This window comes from Triturus cristatus, chromosome 8 (assembly GCF_964204655.1).
Source record: "Triturus cristatus chromosome 8, aTriCri1.1, whole genome shotgun sequence".
Taxonomy (NCBI): Eukaryota; Metazoa; Chordata; class Amphibia; order Caudata; family Salamandridae; genus Triturus; species Triturus cristatus.
Genome location: NC_140591.1, coordinates 1,003,769,099 through 1,003,780,393, shown reverse-complemented (window position 1 = coordinate 1,003,780,393; position 11,295 = coordinate 1,003,769,099).

The window sequence follows — 11,295 nt, the reverse complement described above, 5'->3', positions numbered from 1 at the left end:
GGAAGTTGTTACTTTCTGGAATTTGAGTCTACGCGCTTTCTTCTTTTTGATTCTACGTTGCGGTTTTCCTCTTTTTTTCCTAGCTCCTTCTTGGTTCTTCTTGATTTCTTGTGAGTCTCCCGCTTGTTCACCGTCTAGGATGATGTTTGCCTTCTTTCCTTGGTCATTCACCGAACCGGACGTTGATGATTTATTTTTGGTGTTTGTGAAAATAGAATATAGGTTGTGGGCGTCAATGGTATCTTCTCTGAAGAGTTTCTTTAGGGAGTATATAGTTGGTTCTTGGTGGTTATTCTGAGTTCCCTTATTTAGTCTTCCTTTCATTTGAGTACCTTTCGTTTGAGTACCGGTGTTGCTTTTTCCCTGGACTTGCAGCATTTTGGTGATATTATTATTATTACCTGTTGCCTCTTGAGAGTTTACTGGCTTTTCTTGTGTTTTTGTTGACTCGGTGTGATCTTTTTTTCTTTTTTCTTCTACTAGGAATTTTAGTATTCCTATTTGAACGTCAAGGGTTTGGTCTGAATTCTCCAGGATATGGCCTAAAAGTGAGAGGACTGATTCTAGAATTTCTTGCAAGATAAGGAGTGATTTGGACACAGGAGTGTTGTAATTAGTTAGGCTGGAGGATTTAAACATGTAAAGGTCTGGTGAGTATTCGAGTTCAACTACTCGATCCGGAGATTTTTGTAGTGTACTAGTAAGTATCTCCTCTGGCCTTATTTGCGGTTCGAGCTTCTTATCGTCCTCCTTGACAATTATTTCTGGGCATAAGATGTTGCAATCAGTACTGCGTTGGATGTTTAATAGACTCGGAGTAATTAGTCCACATAAGTCTGATTCCAGAGGGGATTCCTCTATAACAGAAGGGCTGGAATTTTGTTCTGGGTCAAATTCAGGGTTTGTTAGGTTTTGTTCACTTGATTGGTCGTGTAATACTCCCGATATGTCTTTACCACCCTCCTTGAATTCGGGTTTAGTTCCTTTATTTTGCAGTTGACTTTCTGTTTGATCTTTGGTGGTAAGTGTGGAAAAATAATTAGTTATTGCGGGAGTCCTTGTTATCCGTCCACTTTTCACCGCTTTATTGGAGGACTTCCTGATTGCCTCTTCAGCTCCCATTCGTTTCATAAAAATGGTTCGCGACCTCAGTTTCTTAAAAGCCATATCCTTATCCTGAGGCGGTAGATTGTTCCGCCTTCCCAGGGGGGGTAGTTATTTTGGGCTTCCCCACGTGTTACGAGGTGAAGTGCGGGCTGTGGGGAGGCATCAAAATCCCTCTTGGCGCAAGACAAATTATTGGATGGACTCTCTTTCGAGGGCGCAGGGCGTTTTTTGGGGGAGGCACTGGGGCGGGGAATGGTAGTGCTGACAGCTCAAATCACCACCACCCCCTTCCCGGAAACCCAGGCACCCCTCTCACCGTCCCTCTGCCGGAGGCCTCCACTGAAGCTGACCGCCTCCTTCCTCTGAGTCAACCGGTTCCCGGGGCTCCTCACCGACGCCTCTAGCCACTCCGGTGCTGGGGCTCCGTTGGTGTCTCTGGTCCTCTGCTCACACTCTTGTCTGCCTCAGACTGTTCCCTGATCTCCTCTGCTCCGCTGGCCGACGGCAGGCCTTTAGCTGGTCAGGCCGTATTCGCCGCTGCGGCCGCCGCCATTATGCGTTTCACTCTGTTGAGACCCGAGTGCTCGGTCTCGCCTTAGGGGTTATCAGCAAATTGGTGGTTATTTACTTCGCTTGGGCTGCCGGCTGCGCTTCAAGTCGCGCTGCGGGTGCCCAGCGGGTAGCGGGCAGGCGGGGTTGCTTTGAGGCGCGGAATTGCCTACAAGCTTCCTGGTCCGCTCCGCTTCGCTCCTGCTCCTGCTCCGCTCCTCCCTGCTTCGTGTGCTTCGTGTGTTGAGACTCGACTTCTTGGTCTCAATATTGGTAACTGCTGCAGGGGCGGGTTAGTACTGCTGCTTGGGCTGCTTGAATTGCCTGCAGGTCGCGTTGCAGGGGCCCGGTGGGCCGGCGGGCAGGCGGGGGGTTCTTTCGTTCGTTCGTGAAGTTGAAGCTGACCTCCCGCTCCGCTCCTGCTCTGCTCCTGCTCCGCTCCGCTCCTGCTTCGCTTTGCTCCGCTCTGGTCAGCTGATTGTTAGCACTCTAGTTGCTCATTAGATCACTGTAGTACAGCTACTGCTCACCACGGAAGTCTGCTGCTGGTATTAAAAGTGCATGTTTCAGTCTGCATATCAGAATTTTTTAATGAAATAGAAGAGGATTTGAGAAGTCACTCAAAATGTGCCCTAATTTTTCTTTCTTCAGCACTAATCATAATTTATATGGCAAAATTACCCCCCTCATTGTGTTCCTTTTTAAATTAAATGTTTTAAGTGTTACCAGTTTATTCCAATCAAGATGGCTTCAGGTGTGCCATACTTTTGTCATAAGTAAGACTGTTAGCGCTCTAGTTGTTCGTTAGAACACTCTGGGACATTCTGTCATTGGGCTATACTTGGGCTACATCTGGGTGATATTTGGGCTACATTTGGGCTCTTTTGGTGCTGGTGGCCCTTTTGGGAGACTTATTTGTTATGATGTTTCCTAATTTCCTCATTTACACAAGTCTCCTCAGTAGGAAATACTTTCAGTTTTTTACTTTGATTCCATCAAGAAGGCATTCAGATGTGTCACACATTTGCCATAAATTCAGAATGTTAGCACTCTAGTTGCTTATTAGATCACTGTAGTAAAACTACTGCTCACCAGGGAAGTCTGCTGCTAGTATTGAAAGTGTATGTTTCAGTCTGCATATCAGAATGTTTTAATGAAATAGAAGAGGATTTGAGAAGTCACTCAAAATGTGCCCTAATTTTTCTTTCTGCAGCACTAATCATACTTTCTATGGCAAGATGAACCCCCTCATTTTGTTCCTTTTTAAATTAAATGTTTTAAGAGTTACCACTTTATTCCAACCAAGATGGCTTCAGGTGTGCCATACGTTTGTCATAAGTAGGACTGTTAGCGCTCTAGTTGTTCTTTAGAACACTCGGGGAAGCTGCAGTAGAACACAAAGGAATCAACTGACAGTCTCTGCCCTTGTTGGATGTACATGTTTTACTGAGAATGTCAGACTTCATTCTCACGTGACTGAGAAAGATAATGTGAATTTACAGAAAATATGCTCTCAGTTTAGCTTAAAGATCACCTTCCAAACCTCTGTGGGACAAGCATGAGAAAATAGTTTTCTCTCAAACATGATTCATGATATCACAGCAGAAGGCTTTTTCACATGGTAAAATCACCTTAGAACACACCACAATTCCTAAAATGAGTATGGTACCATCAACAAATGATTTATAATGTAACTAAAGTCTTAAAACCTTCTATTAACTGCAATGCTTTTTAATGAGGTGCTATCATGTATATTGGTCCCAAGATGGCTGCCAACACTTCTTGGATGAAGTGCTGACAGCCAATCAGATCTCACGATGAGATGTGTGGTTATATATATGTGATTTTACTTTTGATTTTCTCAGGAACTACTGAACGGATTTACACTATTTAAGCAAAAGGCACGAGTCTGAACTGAGGACTACCTCTTTGCCAAATTTGGTGTAATTCCGTAGCTGCCTCAACAGGTCCTACGGGAAAATGCATGGGGAAAATGCGTTTTGGGACCCCCATTTTTTCTCAGCCCCCGCTTGAGGAATCATAGTGAAATTTTCAGGATAGGAGCGGACCGGAGCTGGCCAAACGTTTGGAAACTTTCGCGAAGATTCATCAATCGACGCCAAAGTTATTCCAAATAGAATGTTGCAGATTTCCTATGGAAAATAGGTCCTAACTATAACTACCTACTGGCGACTGCCAGTAGGTAAAATACACATACATATATATAAATGCATATGCATATATATGTGCATATGTGTGAGTGTAGAGAGAGGTAGAGAGGTAGAGGTGTAGAGGTAGAGAGGTAGAGGTAGAGAGGTAGAGAGTAGTAGAGAGAGAGGTAGAGATAGGTACAGAGGTAGAGTGTAGAGGATAAGTAATAGAGAGTAGAGAGTGAGTAGTAGAGAGTAGTAGAGAGAGTAGCAGAGAGTGAGTAGTAGAGAGTAGTAGAGTGAGTAGTAGAAAGTGATTAGTAGGGAGTGAGTAGTAGAGAGTAGTAGAGAGTAGTAGAGAGTGGGTAGTAGTGGGTGAGTAGTAGTAGAAAGTGAGTAGTAGAGTGAGTAGTAGAGAGTAGTAGAGAGTGAGTAGTAAAGAGTAGTAGAGAGTGAGTAGTAGAGAGTGAGTAGTAGAGAGTGAGTAGCAGAGAGAGAGTAGTAGAGAGTGAGTAGTAGAGTAGTAGAGAGTGAGTAGTAGAGAGTGAGTAGTAGAGAGTAGTAGAGAGAAATAGAGAGAGAGTAGCAGAGAGTGAGTAGTAGAGAGTAGTAGAGAGTGAGTAGTAGAGAGTAGTTGAGAGTGAGTAGTAGAGAGTGAGTAGTATAGAGAGAGTAGTAGGGAGTAAGAGTAGTAGAGAGTGAGTAGTAGAGAGTGAGTAATAGGGAGTAGTAGAGAGTGAGTAGTAGAGTGATTCGTAGAGAGTAGTAGAGAGCAAGTAGTAGAGAGTGTGTAGTAGAGAGTGAGTACTAGAGAGTAGTAGAGAGTGAGTAGTAGAGAGAGTAGCAGAGAGTGAGTAGTAGAGAGAGTAGTAGAGAGTAGTAGAGTAGTAGAGAGTGAGTAGTAGAGTGAGTAGTAGAGAGTAGTAGAGAGCGAGTAGTAGATTGCGAGTAGTGGAGAGTGAGTAGTAGAGATTAGTAGAGAGTGAGTAGAAGAGAGTGAGTAGTAGAGGGTAGTAGAGAGTGACTAGTAGAGAGAGAGTAGTAGAGAGTGAGTAGCAGAGAGTAGTAGAGTGAGTAGTAGAGAGTGAGTAGTAGAGTAGTAGAGAGTGAGTGGTAGAGAGTAGTAGAGAGTAGTAGAGTGAGTAGTAGAGAGTAGTAGAGAGTGAGTAGTAGAGAGAGTAGTAGAGATTAGTAGAGTAGTAGAGAGTGAGTAGTAGAGAGTAGTAGAGTGGTAGGGAGTGAGTAGTAGAGTGTGAGTGGTAGAGAGAAGTAGAGAGTGAGTAGTAGAGAGTGAATAGTAGAGAGTAGTAGAGAGTGTAGTAGAGAGTAGTAGAGAGTGAGTAGTAGAGAGTGAGTAGTAGAGAGTAGTAGCGAGTGAGTAGTAGAGAGTGAGTAGCAGAGAGTAGTAGAGAGTGAGTAGTAGTGAGTGAGTAGTAGAGAGTAGTAGAGTAGTAGAGAGTGAGTAGTAGAGAGAGAGTAGTAGAGAGTAGTAGAGAGTGAATAATAAAGAGTGAATGGGAGAGAGTAGTAGAGCGTGAGTAGTAGAGAGAGAGTAGTAGAGAGTGAGTAGTAGAGAGTAGTAGAGAGTGAGTAGTAGAGAGTGAGTAGTGGAAAGTAGTAGAGAGTGAGTCGTAGAGAGTAGTAGAGAGTGAGTAGTAGAGAGTGAATAGTAGAGAGAGAGTAGTAGAGAGTAGTAGAGAGGGAGAAGTAGAGTAGTAGAGAGTAGTCAGTCAGTGTCAGTAAGTGTCAGTCAGTCAGTGTCAGTGTAAGTCAGTCAGTGTCAGTCAGTCAGTGTCAGTCAATCAGTGTCAGTCAGTGTCAGTCAATCAGTGTCCGTCAGTCAGTCAGTGTCAGTTAATCAGTGTCAGTCAGTCAGTCAGTGTCAGTCAGTCGGTGTCAGTCAATAAGTGTCAGTCATTGTCAGTCAGTCAGTTTCAGTCAATCAGTGTCAGTGTCAGTCAGTGTCAGTGTCAGTCAGTGTCAGTGTCAGTAAATCAGTGTCAGTCAGTGTCAATCAGTCAGTGTCAATCAGTCATTGTCAGTCAGTCAGGGTCAGCTAGAGAAGCTCTGCTGACCTGGTTCTCTGTCTCTAAAGCAGCTCCGCTGACCTGGTTCTCACCCTCTAAAGCAGCTCTCCTGATCTGGTTTCTCTGGCTCTACAGCAGGTCTGCTGACCTGGTTCTCTGGATCTAGAGCAGCTCTGCTGGCCCGGTTCTATGGCTCTAAAGCAGTTCTGCTGACATGGTTCTCTGGCTCTAGAGCAGCTCTGCTGACCTGGTTCTCTCCCTCTAGAGCAGCTCTGCTGACCTGGTTCTCTCCCTCTAAAGCAGCTCTATTGACCTGGTTTCTCTGGCTCTACAGCAGCTCTGCTGACCTGGTTCTCTGGCTCTAGAGCTGCTCTGCTGACCTGGTTCTCTCCCTCTAAAGCAGCTCTGCTGACCTGGTTTCTCTGGCTCTACAGCAGTTCTGCTGACCTGGTTCTCGGCCTCTATAGCAGCTCTGCTGACCTGGGTCTCTGACTCTAGAGCAGCTCTGCTGACCTGGGTCTCTGGTTCTAAGCAGCTCTGCTGACCTGCTTCTTAGGCTCTAGAGCAGCTCTGCTGACCTGGTTCTCTGGCTCTACAACGGCTCTGCTGACCTGGTTTCTCTGGCTCTACAGCAGCTTTGCTGACCTGGTTCTCTGCACTCATGATGCACACACCCGACTTCGCGAAAATATATTTAAAAATCATATAAGTTTATTATAAGTACACATATATTATTTTTATGAATATCTTACATAATCTCTTGCCCTAATATGTATATTAAAGACACATACATATAATTTTGGAACATACAAAAATGAAAACAAGAAAATTAATCAATATTTCAGTTTGAATATTTTGTTTAATTTTATTTTGCAATTTTCAGAAAGATATAAAATGTTATTTAATGAATACAAATATTATAAATAAACAGTTATAAAACTGTAGAAATTTAGTGCAAAAAAATAGGTATAACTACTGTCACACTTAAAAATTACCATTTGAAAAACCTTGGAGATTCACTGAATAAAAACAGAGGTTTCAGAGACTTTATAGTTAGAAATTAGCATTTAAAAAAGCTTTGAAATTCACTAAAAAAACCATAGGTTTCACAGACGTTATAGTTAGAAATTAGCATTTAAAAACCTTAGAAACTCACAGAAAAATCCATAGGTTTCAGGGGTGTTATAGTTAGCCGGCCATTTCACTCGTACAAAACCATAGAAATTCCTCTGTTATAGTTAGTTCTGCTAACTATAACTCGGGCGCCCACAATGCACTGCTGATGATGTCACATATTGCATCATTCATGACATGGTCAGTGACATCAACATAGGTAGTTATAGTTAGGACCTATTTTCCATACGAAATCTGCAACATTCTATTCCCAATAAGTCTGCCGCCGGATGATGAATCTTCGCGAAAATTTCCAAACTTTTGGCCAGCTCCAGTCCGCTCCTATCCTGAAAGTTTCGTGGTGATTTGTCAAGCGGGGGCCGAGAAAAAAGACGGGTCCCAAAACGCATTTTCCCCATGCATATTTCCCATAGGACCTATTGACGCAGCTACAGCCCGAACTGCTGAACGGAATTACACCAAATTTGGCAAAGAGGAAGTCCTCAGTTCAGACTTGTGCCTTTAGCTTAAATGGTGTAAATCCGTTCATTAGTTTCTGAGAAAATTACAGTTAAAAGTACATATATATCTATTGCCTCGGAAGTTCCGTGCACCCTATGCGCACCCTGAGCGCACCCTCTGCGAACCGTGCACGCACCCTCCTGATCACGTGTTGAATGCTAATTGGCTGTCAAGTGTCTGTCAACATTCAAAACCAGGAACTGTTGGCAGCCACTTGGTGCCTCGGTAGAAGCGAGGCAGAGGAAGTAAGGGAAATAAGTGTGTGAAAGATGTAAAGGGGGCAGGGTAGAAATACTCTGACCCTCTAGTGTTGCTTAGGGGTCCCAGAAGGACCCACCGGGGCCCCCTTTTTTTTTTTTTTTTCAAACGGCAAAATGTGCGCAGGGTGTGCGGATCCTGACATAAAAAAAAAAGAAACCGAAGCACGGGCTTTCGCGCTTCTATAAAAATTAGCTCCTGGGGTGCCAAATCCCGGGGGCAAAATGCGTAAAAATTTAAAAGGAGGGCCAGGGGGGGGGGGGGCCCCCAGCCCCGGACACCGCTACCCACCGGGGCTACAAAATAAATAGGGTGGGGGGCTGAACGGCCCCCCCAAGACCCGGGGACCACCACCCCCGGGCTTTATTTATTGAGGGAGGGGGGCTGCGTGGCCCCCCTCCTGGAGCGTTCGAGGGCCCTGGCGACTGCCACCCCGCAGGGCCGGCTCCTGCAGTGTCCTGGGGTGCCCACCGCCAGGACACTGTTGTTTGCTATGAGAGGGCGGGAGTCTCCCGCCCTCCCATAGCAAACTTCGTTTGAATTTTGAACGAGAGAACAGGGAAACCTGCTCTCTCTTTCAAAATCAAAACATATTGTTTTTCCACACAGGGAGCTGCATGTCAGCAGCTCCCCATGTGGAAAAGCAATGCCGGCTGGGACCATGGGGGTGTTGGGGCTTCCCCCATGGTCCCCAACGTGTTTTTATAAGCCCCGGGGGATGGGGTCCCCGGGGATAATAAAAATTAGTGATTGGGGCTATTTTTCTTTTTTACGGTAAAATTAGGAGTCGCGCATCCTAACACGTTGGGTGCACAATTTCTCTTGTGTAGGGTGCGCGGTTCCTAGCACGTTGGGTGCGCAACTCCAAGGAAAAAAAACTGACATTTTTTGGAGATAAACATCAAGCTTAAGTGTTTTGTTCTTGAGTGGCTCTAAAAAGAGCCGTTGTGTTCATTGAGAGTTTTTGGTACTTATACGTAAGTACCTATACAGAGTCTAAAGTTGTTGAGGAAAACTCTGTTTCCTTCATCAGTAAAGTGTACTCCATCTCTCCTATACATCTCTTGCATATGAAAGTGTAGATTGTTATTGTAAATGGACCCCATTCTATAGTCTCGGAGAAAAGCAGAAACAGATTTACTCACATGTTTCCTAGCTTTCTCAAACTGTGGACAAAAATGATTGGACCAGTTCCATTTCTGCCTTTGGCATATGTTAGAATACACAAAGGCAGTTTTGGGAAAAAGTGAAATCAGTTCTGCAAATGTGTCCTTCATAAGCATTTCAAGACCTACCCCAGTCAAAGTGCCTAGGTCATTGCCACCACAGTGCACTATTATGAGGTCAGGGTATTGGAGATGCATAAAGGATTTTACCAATGGCATCAATTGGTGCCACATTAACCCTCTCTGTCCAATCCATTTAATGTCTACATTTGGCAAACCTTTGTCTTTGTGAATGCCTTTGTTTTCTGCATACCTTTGGCTCCAGAAAATATAGCTGTGTCCCACAATCCACACTCTAAGCATCTTGAAGGAAGATCTGGATGCACTCAGATGGTCTTTGTAAATGAAACAGCAGTTTGAAAAGTAAGATTTTTCTAAAATGGTGGCTAAGATGCAGTTTTGAAAAAAGACAAGAAGTCATTGGTTGTTTGACAACCTTCTACACTAAAAAACTAGGGTGCTTGTTTCTATTTTTTAAACACATGATTCTTATTGGTTAACAAAAACTGATTGAAAGGAACATTATATATGATAAGCTGATATGTTGAAAAGTCAAGCACACTTGCTGTTTAGATTAGCAACATTGTGTGCTGAACGTGTGACCTGTGTGCTCAGTTAAGTGTTCCATGACCTGTTTCTATGGTAACAGGCAGAAGGCAGATTGGGGGTAGGGTTCACAGTTATGTCATTTGGAAAGGGTTGAAATGTTTAACCAATAGAAATGTGTGTTAGCTTTTGAATTAATGTGGGAAGGAATGTGATTTGATATTTACATGTATATGTGTGCAAAATGAGAGGGAAACATTGCCATTCTTTGGTTTTGCTGACAGGTGCACAGTGCAGAGATTCTGTATAAGAAAATCTGATGTGCGACTGACATACTCCTTAATCTACAAAACAACTTGAAAGGTGAGTTATTTAATTGTGAGGGGATGTATGTGATCTATTTTGATTTTAATCAGACTAATGTATTTCTCCTGCTAAAGTGCAGGGAGTACTTTTTTTGTCTACAATATTATTGACAGTGTGTGTGCAGGTAGAAACCATTCTGTGATAAGCATTTGTGTTTTTCATGTGTTTGCAGACAGATAACTGTGCTGTTTTTATGTTTTGGTAGAATTCGAAACCAGTCATTGTTTATGTATTTGCAAAATGAGTCATGTTTCTACACTAAAATGTAGTACTTCTTCTAGATTAAGAAATGTGTTTTGGTACAGTGCACGGGATAGTGCTGTTTGTCTAGAATCACACAGTGAGTCTGTGTGTATTTAGGAATCATTTTGAGAGAAACATTTTGGTACTAATGTGTAGTAGAAAATGTTCTGCAATGTGCTCAGTCACCTTACATCTTGTAGACTAGTGAATGTATTTTGTACAAGGGATAGTTGGCTGTCCACAATCACACTGTGAGTCTGTGTGCATTTGGGCAATTATTGTGAGAAAAGCATTTGGTAACATCATGGATTTGCTTGCAGATTACTGCTTTAAAATGTGGTTTGTTGTCATGTTTGAGTAGCATTAGAGGCCAGTCATTGCTTATGCAATTGCAAAATTAGTCAGGCTTTCACAGTAGTGTGCAGTATTGAAAGATGTAGAATGTTTGCAGTCACCTTACCCCTTCCAGAGTAGTGAATGACTTTTGGTAAACTCCTAGAGATATTGTTGCGTGTCTAGAATCACACTGTGAGTCTGTGTGCATTTGGTTAAGCATTGTGAGAGAAGCATTTGGTAACATTGTGTATTTGCTGACAGATAACTGTTTTAAAACCTGTCATGTTGTCAAGTTTTAGTAGCATTAGAAGCCAGTCATTGCTTATGCATTGATAAAATGAGTCAGGCTTTGACACTAAAGTGCAGTACTGAAATATGTAGATTGTGTGCAGTCCCGTTACTCCTTCCAGAGTAGTAAATGAGTTTTGGTAAAGTCCAAGGGATAGTGTTGCTTGTCTAGAATCACTCTGTGAGTCTGTGTGCATTTGGGAACCACTGTGAGAGAAGCATTTGGGTACTTCATATCTTTGCATACACATAACTGATTAAAAACCTTTCCTGTTCTCAAGTTTTGGTAGAATTAGAAGCCAGTCATTGCTTATGTATTCACCCAGGAACTCTCCTTGCAATACTGTAAACATTCAGTTAATATCCAAGTAGTAATGGAGTGAGGCAGGTCTTAGCACATGGATTGATTCAAACACCTATCCACTATGCATGAAGTCCTCTAACCATCTACACACTTGTCTTTCATACCTGCAATTCCCCAGTCAGTATCCATACACTTCCAGCAAACATACTGTCACTCCCCTTGCACTCCTCTAGTGACCCATTCAGCACCATGTACTAATC